This window comes from Balaenoptera physalus, assembly GCF_965194825.1.
Source record: "Balaenoptera physalus genome assembly, chromosome: 19".
Classification (NCBI taxonomy): Eukaryota; Metazoa; Chordata; class Mammalia; order Artiodactyla; family Balaenopteridae; genus Balaenoptera; species Balaenoptera physalus.
Genome location: NC_138900.1, coordinates 14,434,598 through 14,452,387, shown reverse-complemented (window position 1 = coordinate 14,452,387; position 17,790 = coordinate 14,434,598). Strand labels below are relative to the sequence as shown.

The 17,790-nt window shown below is 49.7% G+C and overlaps 1 long non-coding RNA gene and 2 pseudogenes across 3 annotated transcripts; 2 read left to right on the top strand and 1 right to left on the bottom strand.

Annotated features, from left to right (window-relative positions):
* The first annotated feature begins 19 nt into the window (after positions 1-19).
* Positions 20-10,429, top strand: LOC309648973. The gene is made up of 2 exons (XR_014256886.1): positions 20-4,832; positions 5,134-10,429. It is a non-coding gene; the product is annotated as an uncharacterized lncRNA (long non-coding RNA).
* On the bottom strand, positions 9,326-15,010 carry LOC309648972 (atypical kinase COQ8A, mitochondrial-like; annotated as a pseudogene). The gene is made up of 2 exons: positions 10,781-15,010; positions 9,326-10,416 (listed from the first exon to the last, which is right to left on the bottom strand). The product of its transcript is annotated as an atypical kinase COQ8A, mitochondrial-like (transcript).
* A 9-nt stretch (positions 15,011-15,019) lies between these two features.
* Positions 15,020-16,427, top strand: LOC309648971 (phosphatidylethanolamine-binding protein 1 pseudogene; annotated as a pseudogene). The gene has a single exon. The product of its transcript is annotated as a phosphatidylethanolamine-binding protein 1 pseudogene (transcript).
* Positions 16,428-17,790: the final 1,363 nt, after the last annotated feature.

The following is a 17,790-nucleotide window of genomic DNA, read 5'->3' as shown; positions in this document are numbered from 1 at the left end:
AGGGGGCGTCGGGAGGACCGCACGCCCATTGGCTACTGGGGATACAGGGCGGGGCTGGGATCGCCCCAAAGCATCCTTTCCCCTCCCTGGGGGTGCTCCATCCCCAGCTCGGGCTCTCCATCCTCCAGGCACCGCGGGCGCGCAGGAGAAGGTGGTCCCTGGCTTCTGGGTCTCCCCTGGGTATGTGGATGACCCCAGGGTCTGTCGTGTATTCTTGCCTTTGCCTACTTGTCTGGGTGTCGCTTCTGTGTAAGCCAGTCTGTAAACAAGCACAGGGGTTAATCAATGCCTTTGTTCATTTATTAAGTGCCTGCTATGTGCCAGGCACTCTTCTAGACACTAGGGATACAGCGCGACAAACAGGCAAAGTTGCTGCCCTCAAGGAGCTGACCTTTTAGTGGAGGAAAAAAGATGATAAACAAACAAATAAACTGATCATTTTAGAGAGTGATAAGCATTATAAAGAAAGTGGCTGCTCTGAGGAGGTGACATTTGAGCTGAGACCTGAGAAGCTGCCACCATGCAATGGGAGGGGAAGGAGGAAAAGCTTGGCAAGTTCAAAGATCAGTGGGAAAGCTAGTGTAACGAGCAGAGTGTGTGGGGGGAGGCGGGGAGGGAGACAATGTTAGGGAGACAGCAAGGATCCAGATCATGTAGGGCCTTGTAGGCCATTATAAAGAAAATGGATTTTGTTCTAAGTGCAATCAGTCATCCTTGACTCTTCATTTTCACACACACCCCAAACCCATCAGCAAATGCTGTTATCTCCACATTCACAGAATAGATCCAGAATCCACCCACTCTTCTCCCTTCACAGCCTCCATCCTGGTACTGCTCCCCTTTTGCTCCCCCATGGACAGTCCATTTCTATTCTCTCCAGGGCAGCCAGAGTGAGCTGCTTAAAACAGCTGGCATCACACATGCGCTCTGGCTCAAAACCTCCAGTGGCTTCTTTCACACTTTTTAAAAATATATTTATTTATTTATTTGGTTGCTCCGGTTCTTAGTTGCAGCAGGCGGGCTGCTTAGTTGCAGCTCGAGGGCTCTTTAGTGGTGACATGAGAATTCTTAGTTGCGGCATGCATGGGGGATCTAGTTCCCTGACCAGGGGTCAAACCCAGGTCCCCTGCATTGGGAGCACAGAGTCTTAACCACTGCACCACCAGGGACGTCCCTTCGTTCACATTTTTAGAATAAAATTCGAAGTCCTCACTATGCCCTCTAGGCCCTACTCAAACCCGTTCCCAACCCCCATCACACTTCTGATCTCATCGCCCTTCTTCCTTCCCTTGGCTAACTTTGCTCCAGCCGCACTGGCCTCCTCCCTGTTCCTGAAACGTTCCAGTCCCACTTCAGCCACAGGACCTTTGCACTTGCTGTTCTCACTGCCTAGAATGCTCCTCCCCCAGACACCTGCATGGCTCCAACTCTCACTTTATTCAGGTTTCTGAATGTCACCTTCTCAGAGACAACCTCAGCTAAAATGGCATCCCCCAGAATCTCTCTTTCCTCTTAAAAGCTTTCTCCTTCTCCCAACACTTACCATAACTCGTCATCATGTTCTAGACCTATTTAGTTACTTGATTGAGTGCCTGTCTCCACTCCTTTGACTACCAGCTCTATGAGGCAGGGATTGCTGTTCATTCCACTGCTGTCTCCCCAGTGCCTAGAACAGGGCCTGAAAAATAGCAGGTGCTCAACAATTATTTGTTGAATAAATAAATGAATCAATTAGTCATTATCCTCCATGTCTCTCCCCATTGCCTGGCTCTGCAGAGTGCAAGCAGCAGGGAGAGAGAGTCATGTGGGCTCCAGGCTGTGCCCTCCCACACACTTGGACCATCTGAAGGGGACTCGGCGGGGTGGGGGGGTGGCGGGGTTGTTGTATTAAGGAAACCTTCCCAGCAGAGGGTCTGGAGCTAAAGCTTCAAGGCAAAGAGAAGGGAGAGGTTAAGAGGCATATTCACTCATTTCTATAGAGTATCATTGTCCCCAGCCCTGTGTGGGCATGCTGGGGGCACAGCAATGATGTGTCTGATGGCTCTGCCCCAGGCAGAGCCGTAAGCTCACAGTCAGTGGGGTAACAGACCCACCACCACACGATGACAGCCAAGGGTGGGGGAAGCCAGGGCAGATGGCATGGCTGGGATAGAGGAGGTACACGGGGCTATGGGAGCCCAGAGGAGGCTCCTAACCCAGGCTGGGGGTCAGGGAGGGCTCCTTGAAGGAAGTTCCAGGGGAGTCTTTTCAAGTCCTGAACCCCTGACCTCTCCAGACACAGGGCGAGTCCCTGTTCTGACCTCTTGGGGCTCTGACGTCTGATCTACCTGTCACCCAAGTCTTGGGAATAAACAATTCCCAAAATTTGTTCTCGTCTCCTAACCTGGAACGCAAAGGTTTGGCCACCAGAGGGCACTGTGGCCTCAGTCTTTGTCCAGACAGACTGTTCGTGAAGCCTCGGATCCTGGAGGGACATTGTGGGGCCAGTGGGACCAGCCAGTGGAGACACTGGTCCCCCCACTATGAGCCTCAGACCCTGCCCAGGACCTGGTCACCACGGTCTGAGCCCCTCCCCCCAGAGGCTCCTGTGGAATCAATAGGAGACCCTCTCTGTCCCAGACCCCTGAGGGCCCAGCTTGGGCCTCCAAGGGAGACACTGGCTAAGCCCCCCTGATCCCTCTCTTCCTCGCCATTCTTCAGAGGATACAGCCCTCCCCTAAGCTGCCCTTGGGGTGTTCAGACATGGCCCTCAGAAGTCTCCTACCCAGACGAGGATGCTGAGGTACAGAGGACGTGAGGCTGGGGGAGGCGGCCACACAATACCAGGGCAACAACAATAACAACTAATAATAATAACAGCAATACAAAAGGTCCCATTGACTTAGCTCCTCCTGTGTGTCAAGACGGCTCCTGAGCTTTTTACAGGTCTTATGTCACTATCATACAGACCGCACTTAGGAAGCAGGACTCTTCACCTCAGAGTCAGACAAGGCAACTTGGGCTCATATAGACAATACCCTCGCCAAAAGTCCCCACCGATCATGGCGGGGAGAGCTGGGATTTGAATCCCGGTCTCACTCAGAAGCTAAACCACAGACCACCTCCCTGTGCTACTCCGAGGGGGGTTGCTGACTTCCTGTGTCAGAATCTCCTCAGGCCCTCCATGAAAATGCCATCCCTACCCACCCTCCCGCCCCCCAGTCCCAGGGATCCATAGTCCCTGAAGGCAGATTCCAGAATCCCTGGTCTCAGAAGGCAGCCCCCAAGTCTTTCTAATGACTGCAAAGCCCTGAGAATCATGGTTTGTGTTTGGGCACAAAGGCAGAAAGAAGAAACAAAATGCAATTGAAGGGATGGTTCTCAAGCTCTCAGGTGGGGAGGGGTGAGGGTATGGGTTTGCAACAGAGGCCTTAGAGTCGGTGGTGGAGTGTGGACTCCGCAGACCAACTTCCTGTTTCCCCAGGAGCTCTGCTGGAACTTTTTGGTACTTTGGTTTTCTCATCTGCAAAATGGGAGTAATGGTTCCAACATCACAGGTTCGTGGTGAGGATGCTTTGGGTCCATGTAGAGCTCTTAGCGCTTGGCACACTTTAACACACAATACTAGAACACTTACTGTGTGCCACGCCCGGGCTGAGGGTTTTACATACATAATCTCAACAGCCCAGAGAGGTGTGGTCCCTGCCTGGAGATCACAAAGAAATCATGAAGTCTGGACTTGGTCTCAGGTTTGCTGACCCAAAGCACCCTCTGTGCTGCCCTGATGGGCACTCTTACCTCTGCTGGGCACTGCGCTAACGTGTACACTCACGTGACCCTCGCAACAATCCTGAGACCGGGGATAAGGTGAGACCATGTCAGGTAGGACCATAAAACCTAGGGTAAGGAGTTTGGGTTTGATTCTGAGGGTAGGGGGGAGACAGTGGATCGTTTTCAGCATGATCTCCTTCAGTTTTTTTTTTTTTAATATTTATTTATTTATATATTTGGCTGCGTTGGGTCTTAGTTGCAGCACACGGGATCTTCGTTGCGGCATGTGGCGCGCGGGCTTCTCTCTAGTTGTGGCACGTGGGCTTAGTTGTCCCGTGGCATGTGGGACCAGGGATCGAACCTGTGTCCCCTGCATTGGAAGGCAGATTCTTAACCACTGAACCACCAGGGAAGTCCCCATCTCCTTCTGTTTAGAAAGATCCTCATGGTTGCAAGTGTGGACCAGACTGTGGGGACAAGGTAGGAGGCAGGAGACCTGGGAGGGGGCTGAGATGGCTGGGGTGGGAGGATGGGGCCAGGGTCGGGCAAGAAGGTGATGAGAGGCAACAGAATGCAGCTGCTGTAACAAATGACCATGAACTTGTCAGCTTAAAACAACAGAAATTCGACAGAGGAATGGATAAAGAAGATGTGGTACATACATACAATGAAATATTACTCAGCCATAAAAAAGAACGAAATAATGTCATTTGCAGCAACGTGGATGGACCTAGAGATTGCCATACTGAGTGAAGTCAGAGAGAGAAAAACAAATATATCATATGATATCACTTATATGTGGAATAAAAAAAAATGGTACAAATGAACAAATTTACAAAACAGAAATAGAGTCACAGATGTAGAAAACAAACTTATGTTTAGCAGGGGGAAAAGGGGAGGAGGGAAAAATTGGGAGATTGGGATTGACATATACATACTACTATGTATAAAATAGATAACTAGTAAGGACCTACTGTATAGCACAGGGAACTCTATTCAATACTCTTAATGGCCTATATGGGAAAAGAATCTAAAAAGGAGTAGATATATGTGTATGTATAACTGATTCACTTTGCTGTACAGTAGAAACTAACACAACATTTTTTTTTTAATTTATTTATTTATTTTTGGCTGTGTTGAGTCTTAGTTTCTGTGCGAGGGCTTTCTCCAGCTGCGGTGAGCGGGGGCCACTCTTCATCGCGGTGCGCGGGCCTCTCACTCTCGCGGCCTCTCTTGTTGCGGAGCACAAGCTCCAGACACGCAGGCTCAGTAGTTGTGGCTCACGGGCCCAGTTGCTCCGCGGCATGTGGGATCTTCCCGGACCAGGGCTTGAACCCACGTCCCCTGCATCAGCAGGCAGACTCTCAACCACTGCGCCACCAGGGAAGCCCTAACACAACATTTTAAATCAACTATACTCCAATAAAAATTTAAAAACAAAACAAAACAAAAAGCCCCCAGAAATTTATGCTCTCACAGTTCTGGAGGCCAGAAGTCAGAAATCAGCATCACTGAGTTGCAAGCAAGGTGTCAGCAGGGCCGCACGCCCTCTGGAGGCTGTAAGGGAACATCCATTCTTTGCCTCTTCCAGCTTCTGGCGGCTGTTGATGCGCCGCGGCTTGTGGCCTCATCACTCCAATCTTCAAGGTTCCATCCTCACATCACCTCCTCCTCTGTGTGTGTGCTTCTCTCCCTCTGCTTTTGTCCTGTAAGGATACTTATAAGTGATGGTATTTAGGGCCCACCTGGATAATCCAAGATGTTCTTCCCATCTCAAGATCCTTAACTTCATCACATCTGCAAAGACTCTTTTCCCTATGAGGGATTAGAACCGGTAGCTTTGGGGCGCCATCATTTTGCCTACTACAGCAGAGTGGGCAGAATTTGCCAATGGATAATTTATGGAGCACGAGGGAAAGAGTCTGTGGAGTGTCAAGGAGGACTCGAAGGCCCGTGGCCTGAGCAGCTGGAGGGATGGAGGCGCCATCACCGAGATGGGGCGGCCGCCAGAGGGGCAGGTTTGGGAGAGCCCAGGAGCTCAGCTTCAGAAGCAGAAGCCTTGAGTTTGAGACGTACATCAGGCATCCAAGGGGGTGCTGCTGGGTAAGTCCAGAGGTTGGGTTAAAGAGAGAAATTTGGGTGCATAAAGTGAGACTGGATGAGCTCTCCAGGGAGAGAAGAGGACCAAGGTGGAGACCTAGAGGTGACCATCAGTACGGATCCAGAAGGTAAAGAGGAACCAGGGGGGCCACTGAGAGGGAGCCGGCAGGGAGGCTAGAGAAGACCAGGAGAGGATGGCCGGTGTCTCAGGAGCAAAGGAGACAGGGAACGATGAGGGCTGACGGGTCAAGTAAGACGACAACTGAAATGTGACTTAGATTAGGACCAGGGGGACCCTGACACGAGCACTTCCACGGAGCAGGGGTGGAGGAGGAGTAGAATGTGAACATTTGATTGGAAAGAGTGTAGAAGAGAACTGGAGACATCTCTGGTGAGAAATTTTGCTGTAAAGGGGAACCAAGAAACAGGGCTGTGGCTGGAGAAGGTCAAAGAGTTTTATCTTCTGTCTTGTGTTAAGATGGAAGGAGTTACAATACATCTGTATGCCAGCGGGAATGATCAGGAAGGTGACGACGCAGGGGAGAGGGGAGCATTGCTGGAGCAGTGATGGAGACAAGAGGAAACAAGCGAGTCCCCAAGTAGGGGTCAGCCTTAGTGAGGCTTGATCTGTATCAGGAGGAGGAGGAGATGTGTGGAGCAGACGCCAGGAGGTGGGAGATTGAGGACATTCTCTCCTACGGCTTCAGTGAAATGAGCTGGGAGCAGAGATGGGGGAAAAGAGAGAGGATGCACCGAAGACCCCTTGAGGGGCCGGTCAGGAACTCAAAGTTTTGAGCTCTTGAAAGAGGACAGAGGCATGGAGTAGAGGCCAAGTTTGATTTAGCCAGATTGGGGGTTTCCCAAGTGAGAATAATAAAGAGAGGGAGTTGGGGGGGGGGTGGGATCCAAGGGAGCCACTTTGGTGAGTGACCACAGACTTGCAGGGCTGAAGGACAGTGAAAGGGGAGGGGCATCGATGGGGCCGTAGGTCCTGGCAGGGTTGGGGGATTGGAGGGAGGGAGCTGGGAGAGAGGAGAAGGCGGATAGAGAGCGAGAAGCATGAAACTGAGATTGGAGGGGCTGTGTGTATCGGGCATGGGCATGACGAGGGCCAAGGTCGCTGGAGGGGCCGGGGTTGGGCAGAGGACCAGATCCCTGGCAGAGAGGCGGTGGGGGCATGAGGAGGCTGGGGGAGGTCGAAGGAGCATCTACCTGGATGTGAGGATTGTGTTAGGAGTGAGTGGTGAGCCAGGTGGAAAATGTAAGAGACCGTGATCCCCACGGCCATAGTGACCCCAGCACCCACCCTGTCCCCTCTCAGGGGGCATCCCTAACTGGAAAAGGGGACTTGGCTTCTACTGGATGGGCGGTCAGCTCTGGGAACGACATCTGCCGCTCCAGCTCCATCAAAGACCGACATGTGAAAGGTAAATCTATAAAGTTAATAGAAGAAAGTGTGGTGGACTTCCCTGGTGGCGCAGTGGTTAAGAATCCGCCTGCCAGTGCAGGGGACACGGGTTCGAGCCCTGGTCTGGGAAGATCCCACATGCTGCGGAGCAACTAAGCCCGTGTGCCACAACTACTGAAGCCCGTGCTCCTAGAGCCCGTGCTCTGCAACAAGAGAAGCCACTGCAGTGAGAAGCCCACCCACCGCAATAAAGAGTAGCCCCTGCTCGCCGCAACTAGAGAAAGCCCGCGCAAAGCAATGAAGACCCAAATGCAGCCCAAAATAAATTAATTAATTAGCTTTTTTTAAAAAATGGGGTTGCATGACCTGGGTTTTTCAACAAATAATTGGCTTTAAAGACAAAGGGCTTGTTAGCGAGTGTTGTTTTAAGCTTTTGCATGCCGGAGACCTGTATGTGCCTGAGCATCTAGCAAAGCCCATGGGGCTCTTTTCAGAATCAAGTTTATAAAAGCATAAAATCCAGAGGGTTACAGAGGAAACTCATTGCATTAACATACAGTTAGTAAAAAAAATAATAATTGTGATATAGTAATATATGTGCTTCTTTATTAGTACATTAAAGAATAAGATCTGGCTGCAGATTCAATAACTACCATAATTTCTAAGCGGTGATGAGTAAAACCAATGTTTCAAGAGATCTGCAACAACTGTAATGTGCTATAAAACATCTGTGATTTATTTGGGTGACAAGGTCATAGGTTCTGGCAATAGTATTGTGATTTGTTGCCAAAATTCATAATTGACAAAAATATCAAATGTCATTAGAGGTTAGTGAAAACATAGATGTCAGTTTTTTCCCACCAATGGTGATAGACGCCAAGAACTCTGGACCAGTTGGAGGTCCCAGGACCCCAGGTTGAGAATCCCTGTAGTTTAAAAACACAACATGTGGATCTTGTATAGATCCTGATTTGAACAAACTAACTTAAAAAGACATTTCTGAGATAACTGGGATATTTGAACACAGGGTGTGTATTATAAGATATTAAGGAAATATCGTTCTTTTTATTTCAGCATTTTTAAAAAAAATTGAAACAAGTAAATCAGACAATTACAAGAACTGTATGAAGATTAACAGAGCCTGAAATGACCCCTTGGGTCCAACCAGGTGACAAGTGCATATCATTTCCTTCCACAAGGGCCCAGGGGCCTGGAGTGGGAGGAAGGGCCCCACACACACCAGTCTTGGAGCCCAGAGACAGAGCATGTGGCTTTCTCTCCCCTTCTGCATCTCCTGCCCTTCCCCACAGGAGGCAGCAGTTCTCTGGAAACCTCTGGTTGTCAAAAAACCTCTAAGAGGGCTTCCCTGGTGGCGCAGTGGTTAAGAATCTGCCTGCCAGTGCAGAGGACACGGGTTCGAGCTGTGCTCCGGGAAGATCCCACATGCTGCGGAGCAATTAAATCCGTGAGCCACAACTACTGAGCCTGGGCCCTAGAGCCCGCAAGCCACAACTACTGAGCCCACGCGCCACAACTACTGAAGCCCGCGAGCCTAGAGCCCGTGCTCTGCAACAAGAGAAGCCACCACAATGAGAATCCCATGCACAGCAATGAAGAGTAGGCCCCACTTGCCGCAACTAGAGAATGCCCATGAGCAGCAACGAAGACCTAATGCAGCCAAACATAAAAAAAAAATAAAAAAGTAAAAACTAAAAAAACCTCTAGGACCAGCCAGAGAGCAAGTGTGGGTGGGTCTCTCCTGGTGAAGGAGTACTCTTTGGCAATGCTCAGATCAGCATTTCAAGCTCCAGATCCAGGCCAGACAGGAAAAGGCGGAAAACACAAATCTCCGGCTAGAAACACACACACACAAACCTTATATTACATGCTCAATAAAATCCAAAAAGGCTTTTCTGGTTTTTTTGTTTGTTTGTTTTTGTTTTGTTTGCTTTTGGTGGCAGGGATTCAAAGGGAGAACTCTCATCTTCTGGTTAACCTTCACATTAGCAAAAACCACTGTTACAAAAAGGAAAAGGACATAACATCGTCCTTTTATCGAGAGTCATTTCAGAGGATGAATAAACAATAAGCAGATTCTGACAGACGGCAGTGGGGTTGCATTTTCATTCTTGCGCCTCTCACCCCATACCCACTTAGCAATAAAAACTGTGCATAAGCGCTGGCGACAGGCTCTGAGTGGCCACCCCTCTCGCGCCGTACGAAGTTTAAATGGAGCAGGGGCACCACCTGCTTCCTACTAGTTTTAGCGGCACAGGACGGAGGGTCCGGCCGAGCGGCCGGCCCATGGCTATGCTGCGCGGCTTGCCTCCTGCGGTAGTTGCTGCAGGCCTCCTCGAACGTGGCCTTGCAGGGGAACGGGGCCTTCAGCTTGGAGCACGTGAGGAAGGAGCCGCCCAGCTTCCTGTGCAGGGAGTAGGTCTCCTCGGTGCTTCAGCATGGTGGGGATCGGGTGGTGGATCTTCACGGTGGTGCTTTGGGCGCCAAAGTCAAAGGGCTCCTCCGAGGCAAAGGCCTCCCCCAGGATGAGGATGGCGTCCAAGTGGGTATCTTCCACGGCCTTGACCTCATAGCCAGTGAGGAACTTCATCTCTATGGAGTTCTTCAGCACGGCCTCCCTGTCCTGGTCAGCAGCAGCCCTGATGATCTGGATGTAGCGGTCCGTGAAGGATCCTTCGTGTTCCTGAGCTGCCCCGAAGTCCAGAATAGTCACCCTGTGCTGCTGAGCGCCATCAAAGAAGTTGGCCCAGTTGGGATCTGTCTGCATGAAGCAGAACTGGAACTGCTCCTGCAGGCACAGGACCAGGATATGGTAGCGGATCTTGTTCCGGATCTCCTGGCTCAGCCCCTCGGCCTGGGCCAAGGGGGAAGCCAGACACCAGCTGCGTGGTCAGCACATGGGGGCTTCAGAGCTCCTCCACAGTCTCAGGCGTGTAGAAGAAGGGGTGGTCCTTCAGCAGCTCCCTGAACCTGCCAGCACAGGCGGCCTCCTGCTGGCAGTCGCACTCGAGGGCCAGCTCCTGCCTCGGCACGTCGAGCAGGTGCTCACGGAACAAGCCTTCCAGAAGCATGTTGCTCCTGTTCAGCACAGCCATGAGCTTGTTGACGTCACAGTTGATGCTCTGGGCCACACCGGGCTACTGGACCTTTTTTCTTTTTTTATATAAATTTATTTATTTTATTTGTTTCTTATTTTTGGCTGTGTTGGGGCTTCGTTGCTGCATGTGGGCTTTCTCTAGTTGCGGTGAGCGGGGGCTACTCTTTGTTGCAGTGCGCGGGCTTCTCATAGTGGTGGCTTCTCTTGTTGCGGAGCACGGGCTCTAGGTGCGCGGGCTTCAGTAGCTGTGGCTCGCAGGCTCTAGAGTGCAGGCTCAGTAGTTCTGGCGCACCGGCTTAGTTGCTCCGCAGCATGTGGGATCTTCCCGGACCAGGGCTCGAACCCGTGTCCCCTGCATTGGCAGGCGGATTCTTAACCACTGCGCCACCAGAGAAGCCCCGGGCTACTGGATTTTCATGGCCACCTCGCGGACGACTTTCACGCGGGCCAGGTGCACCTGCCCGATGGAGGCTTGTCCCAGCAGTTGGGGCCCAGGTCGTTGTTGAGAGTTTTCATCATCTGTTTCAGTGTCATGAAGTCCACGCTCTGCCTGACCCGCTCGAAGATCTTGGCCAGATGGGGTTTGATGAAGGCGTCGTCCTGGAAGCTCAGCATCTGGCCCAGCTTGAGCGCCGCCCCCCGCGCACCTTGCAGAGCGCGCGCACGATGCGCTCCCTGTCGGCCTCCGACAGGAAGGGGCTGGAATCCAGCACGGCCTTCTTCCCTGAAGGATCCTCGGGACGGAGGCTCTTCTTGGCAACCTTGGCCAGTGCCCCAAAGCCCAGACCCACAGCCAGACCTGCCAGAACCCACAGGCATGTTGACCGAACAAGCTCCATGGAGGTTCTCTGCAGCAACAAGGGGCAAATCGGAGCATAAAACAGCTTCATTCACACAGCACCTCGTTCATCTTTTTTATTCTTATATTTTTAAAAATTTTTTGGCCGCGCCACGGGGCATGTGAAATCTTAGTTCCCCGACCAGGGATTGAACCCGCGGCCCCAGCATTGGAAGCACGGAGTCCTAACCACTGGACCGCCAGGGAAGTCCTTTGTTCTTTTTTTTTTTTTTTTTTGATGTGATAATGGCATTGTGGTTATGATTTTTGTAAAGTCATTACTTGTTTGAGATAGATCATGAAATATTTGAGATAGATAATCATAGCTAGGGTTGGTTTGTTTTTTGTGGCTTAAAAATTAGGGTTTGTTTTAAAGTATTACAGCTAAAGTGAAGTAAGGGAATTTTCTTGGATGATAGTGATGTCCTATTTCTTTTCGTGTGTGTTCTATTTCTTAACAAAGATTGGGATTACACAGTTATAAGCATTTGTCAAAACCCATTGAATAGCATACTTAAGATTTTGCATTTCTTTGTGTACAAATTTTACCTTAAAAAAAAGTAAATAGGGCTTCCCTGGTGGTGCAGTGGTTAAGAGTCCTCCTGCCAATACAGGGGACACGGGTTTGAGCCCTGGTCTGGGAAGATCCCACGAGCCGTGGAGCGACTGGGCCTGTGCTCCACAGCTGCTGAGGCTGCTCTCTGGAGCCCACGAGCCACAACTGCTGAGCCCGTGCACCGCAACTGCTGAGGCCCATGCGCCTGAGGCCCGTGCTCCACAACAAGAGAAGCCACCGCAATGAGAAGCCCGTGCACCACAGCGAAGGGTGGCCCCCGCTCGCTGCAACTAGAGAGGGCCCACGTGCAGCAAGACCCAACGCAGCCATAAATAAATAAATAAATAAATAAATAAATAAATAAATAAATAAAATCTTGAACTCTAGGTAACGGTATGTGTATTAGTTTCCTAGGGCTGCCATAACAAAGTACCACAAACTGGGTGGCTTAAAACAACAGAAATTTATTCTCTCACGATTCTGGAGGCCAGAAGTCTGAAATCAAGGTGTCTGCCTGACCATGCTCTCTCGAAGCTTCCAGGAGAGGATCCTTCCTTGCCTCTTTCAAGCTTCTGGTAGTCCCAGGAGCTCCTTGGCTTGTGGCTGCATCACTCCAATCTCTGCCTCTGTCTTCACATGGCCTCTTAGTGTGTCTCTGTGTCTTCACGTGGCTATCTTCTTATAAGGACACCAGTCATTTTGAGTTAAGAACTTCCAGCATGACTTCCTCTTAACTAATTATACCTGCATCTTTTTTTTTTTTTTGGCCACACCTCACGGCGTGTGGGATCCTAGCTCCCTGACCAGGAATCGGGGGTCGAACCCGTGCCCCCTGCAGTGGAAGCACGGAGTCTTAACCGCTGGACCACCAGGGAAGTCCCTATATCTGCATCTTATTATTTGGAAATAAGGTCACATTCTAAAGTGCAAGGAGTTAGAACTTCAACATATCTTTTTTGGGGGGACACAGTTCAACTCATACTAATACACTTGCTGAAATGTTTAGTGGAAGAGTGTGGAACTTACTTTGAAATGCATTAAAAAAAATGTGATGGGTAGGTGGTGGGATGGATAGAGAGAAAAATGAGTGATAAAGCCGGTAGATTAAAATGCTAATGGTAGAGTCCTGCTGATGGGTATATGGGTGTTCACTGAACAATTACTTCAACTTTTCTGTATGTTTGAAATTTTGAAAAAGAAAGTGTTGCATCTCAAAAAAAAATAAAAGTTTAAGGAGGATAATTGAAATAAGAATAACTGTGCACTGAGAATTGTTGGAGCTGGGTGATGGCTAAGTGGGCGATCATTATGCTAGTCTCTCTGCTTTCTGTATGCTTGGAAATCTCCAAAATAAATTTCCGAGGATTCTGTTTAATGAAGGAACTATGAACAAAACTAATAGACAGGTAAATGAAAGGTACCATGTCTGAAACTGACAAAGGATTAATAATAAGAATATTCAAAGAACCCTTAAAAATGAACACAACAGGGACTTTCCTGGTGGTCCAGTGGTTAAGACTCCATACTCCCAATGCAGAGGGCCCGGGTTTGATCCCTGATCAGAGAACTAGATCCCACATGCATGCTGCAACTAAAGATTCCACATGCCACAACGAAGATCCCACATGCCGCAACTAAAAGATCTGCATGCTGCAACTAAAGGTTCCACGTGCTGCAACTAAGACCCGGCGCAGACAAATAAATAACAAAATTTTTTTTAAAGAAAAAGAAAAAGGGACTTCCCTGGTGGCACAGTGGTTAAGAGTCCGCCTGCCAAAGCAGGGGACACGGGTTCGAGCCTTGGTCCAGGAAGATCCCACATGCCGCAGAGCAGCTAAACCCACGTGCCACAACTACTGAAGCCTGCGCGTCTAGAGCCCGTGCTCCGCAGCAGGAGAAGCCACCGCAATGAGAAGCCCGTGCACCGTGACGAAGAGTAGCCCCCGCTCACCGCAACTAGAGAAAGCCCGCGTGCAGCAACAAAGACCCAACGCAGCCAAATAAATAAATAAATTTATATTTTAAAAAAAGAACACTACAACCACCTCCTCCCTCCCCAAAAAATAGGGTGAGCAAAGGATGTGAGCACTTAAATGTCAGAAGACTAAAAAACTGTCAAGCATATGAAAATGAGTTCAAAATCATTAGTACTCAGAAAAATGGAAGTAAAAACAGCCAGAAAATGAGTGTTCGTGGCAAAATTCCCTTCAGATTTTCTATACATGTGAAATTTTTCATAATAAAAAGTGGGGAAAAAACAATGAGCAGTCACTTAGCACCTAGTAGGCAGACAAAAATTAGAAAGCTGGATCATGTCAAGTGGTGGAGGGGATGTAGAGACCCAGGAACTCTCATGCACTGGGGGTAGGAGTGGCCTGGGAGGCCATTCTGGAGGGCGATATGCACCTCCCTCCTTCCCAGAAATTATGCTCCTAGGTGGCATCCCCTTGAAATTCTCACATGGGTCCGTAAGGGGTGGTGCCTAAGGATGTCCGCTGAGCATTACTTGTGGCAGTTGGCGCTGGGTGCAGCCGGCTGCCCTGGGTTTCACCTTGGGGGCGTGGGCAGTTAAACTTCAAGGAACACACACCAGGGGGTCCTGTGGGCAATGAGAAGATGGGATGAAATATGCACAGAGCAACGTGGATAGAGCTTTACCTTACAGTATTGAGGGACACGTAGAGTAGGATACATAATAAAATTGCAATTACATAGATTAGAAGCATATGCACACATCAATACACTTTCTTTTTTCTTTTTTTGGCTGTGCCGCTGCTTTTGGGATCTTAGTTCCCTGACCAGAGATTGAACCCAGGCCCTCGGCAGTGAAAGTACAGAGTCCTAACCACTGGACGGCCAGGGAATTCCCCATCAATACACATTTCGCAAGCACACGTATGAAAAAAAGATAATGTGGAGTGAGGTAGACAAGCAGGTTTGTCCAGTGAACACCCTTGGAACCCCAGGAGCAAGGGCTCCCCCTGCCCAAATCCAGCCTCCCAGAAGGGCAGTGCCTTTGGCAATGAAATGCTGCCATGTGGGCCACCCCTTAGGGTTTTGGACTGAGGGACTTGCCCCACTGCTGACAGGTATGCCTCTTTTGAGAGGTAATTATTAGCCTGCTATTGGCCACTAGTGGGGAAAGATGGTCTCATGAGGGGATATTGGAATCTCAGAGTTGACATTCCTTCAGTAGCCTTCTTATAGGGCAAGACAACTAAATTTCCATTATTAAAAACAGGGTATGGGCAGACTGCTGGGAGTGTGGGCTGTCACCCTGCGTGAGTCCTCCCGCAGCTTTCCCTGCTGTCCGATCCTCTCGGCTTCGCGATGCCGGTGGACCTCAGCAAGTGGTCCGGGCCTTTGAACCTGCAGGAAGTGGACGAGAGGCCGCAGCACCCGCTGCAGGTCAAATACGGCGGGGTGGAGGTTGACGAGCTGGGCAAAGTGCTGACACCCACCCAGGTTAAGAACCGGCCCACCAGCATTGCATTGGATGACCTTGATCCAGGTAAACTGTATACCTTGGTCTTGACAGACCCGGATGCTCCCAGCAGGAAAGACCCCAAATACAGGGAATGGCACCATTTCCTGGTGGTCAACATGAAGGGCAACGACACCAGCAGTGGCACGGTCCTCTCTTATCATGTGGGCTCTGGCCTCCCAAGGGCACAGGCCTTCACCGCTACATCTGGCTGGTTTACGAGCAGGACAGGCCACTGAAGTGTGATGAGCCCATTCTCAGCAACCGATCTGGAGACCACCGTGGCAAATTCAAGGTGACGAATTTCCGCAAAAAGTACGAGCTCGGGGCTCCAGTGGCCGGCACGTGTTACCAGGCCGAATGGGATGACTATGTGCCCAAACTGTATGAGCAGCTGTCTGGGAAGTAGAGGAAAGCCAGGAGATGGACACGGTCCCAGAGTTCCCAAGCAGTGTTTCAGTTTAGTGATGCATGTAGATTTCTCCCCTTCCCCCTGCCTGATCCCTGAGCGGTCAGATTTAGGTTTAGGGTGACTTTTCCTTCTGCCTGTCCTCTGTAATTCTAGGGGGTTTATGTTTTGATCAAATTTGAACTCCGTTTTGTTGGGGGATATTTTGGTACTAGGATGGGGTCATCAAAATGTTAATATAAGAATAACAACCCAGACATTAAAGAAGAAAAACATTCTGGTAAAAAGACCAGGTCTGCAGTATTAGAAAAGAGCATCAAAGAATCTTTAAGGGAGGTTGAAAAAAAGAAAAGGTTGATTGCCTCTGCCTTTGTGAGCCCGAGCCCAGGATTGTCTGTGATGGCATCTTCTGGCATGTGTTTTCATGGCCCTGTCTCTCCCTAAGACAACCAGGGGCCGGCACGTCCGCTAGCCCCCCATGTGATACATCGCAGGCTGGTTATCGGGTGTCAGTGTGCTGTTCTGGCTCCTTTAAAGAGCAATACTGAAAAAAGCAATAGGGAGAGAGTTGCTGTTAAAGCTTGGCCATCTAGATGAGCTGCAGGGCTGCGTGAGAGGTCATCAGAAATCCGAAAGTCTGTGCCTGTTAAATTGATCACTCTTCGGTGTAAGAAAAGCTGGTCTCTAGTTGCTGAATGTTGTGTTAATTCTGCTGTTTGCTTATAGTTGAATAAAAATAAAAACATTGTGAAAAAAAAAAAAAAAAACAGGGTATGGGACTTCCCTGGTGGCGCAGTGGATAAGAATCCGCCTGCCAATGCAGGGGACGTGGGTTTCAGCCCTGGTCCGGGATGATCCCACATGCCACGGAGCAAATAAACCCTTGCGCCACAACTACTGAGCCTGCTCTCTAGAGACCGCGAGCCACAACTACTCAGCCCACGTGCCACAACTACGGAGCCTGCGTGCCACAACTACTGAGCTCGCGTGCCACAACTACTGAGTTCGCGCGCCTCAACTTGAGCCCGCGTGCCGCAAACTTCAGAGCCCACGTGCCCTGGAGCCTGAGTGCCACAACTAGAGAAGAGAAAACCCGCGCGCCACAACTAGAGAGAAGCCCACGCGCCACAATTAAAGATCCCACATGCCTCAACAAAGATCCCACGTGCTACAACTAAGACCGGACGCGGCCAAAAATAAATAAATAATAAATCTTTTTTTTTAAAAAAAAGCTCACTGGGTATTCAAAGAAGCAGGAAAACACAATGCAATTAATCAGGAAGTCTGAAATGGGTCTCACGGGGCTAAAAATCAAGGTGTCAGTGGAGCTGTGTTCCTGGTGGAGGCTCTAGGGAAGAGTCTGTTTCCTTACCTTTTCCACCTTCACTCCTTAGCTCATGGACCCTCCTCTGTCTTCAAAGCCCATCACTCAACCTCTGCTTCCATCGTCCCATCTCGCTCACTCTGACCCTCTTGCTTCCTCCTTGAATGATCCTTGTGATTACACTGGGCCCACGTGAATAATCCAGAATAATCCTCTCAGTTCAAGATCCTTAATTTAATCCTATCCGCAAAGGCCCTTCTGCCATGTAAGGTAACATATTCACAGGTTCTGGGTTTTCGGATGTGAACAGTTTGGGGGGCCATTTTTGTATCTACCAAACACCCTATTGAAAATTGCAATCTTCCCTAGCCCAGCGCTTCCAATCTCTTTATTCTGTTTAATTTTTTCTCTTTTTTTTCCCGTTTAATGTTTTCCATAATTCTTATCACCTTCTAACATATTATATAATCCACTTGCTTATGATATTGCTTATTATCTGTTTGGCCCTGCTAGAATATAAACTCCTGATATAAACTGGTACCCAGAATAGTGCCAGGCACATAATAGGTGCTCAGAAATATCTGTGACTGAGGTTCTGCATGATCTGGCTCCAGGCCACCTCTCCTATCTCATTCCCTTTCACTCTCATCCTTGCTCACTGCCTTTCACCAACACTGGCCTCGCTGCCCCTTTAACATGCCAAGCACGTTCTTGTCTTAGACCTTTGCACCTGCTGTTTCTTAAGTGTCCCTCTTCCCATGTCCTTGCATGGGTCTCTGCTCTCTCCTTTGCACAGAGAGAATGAA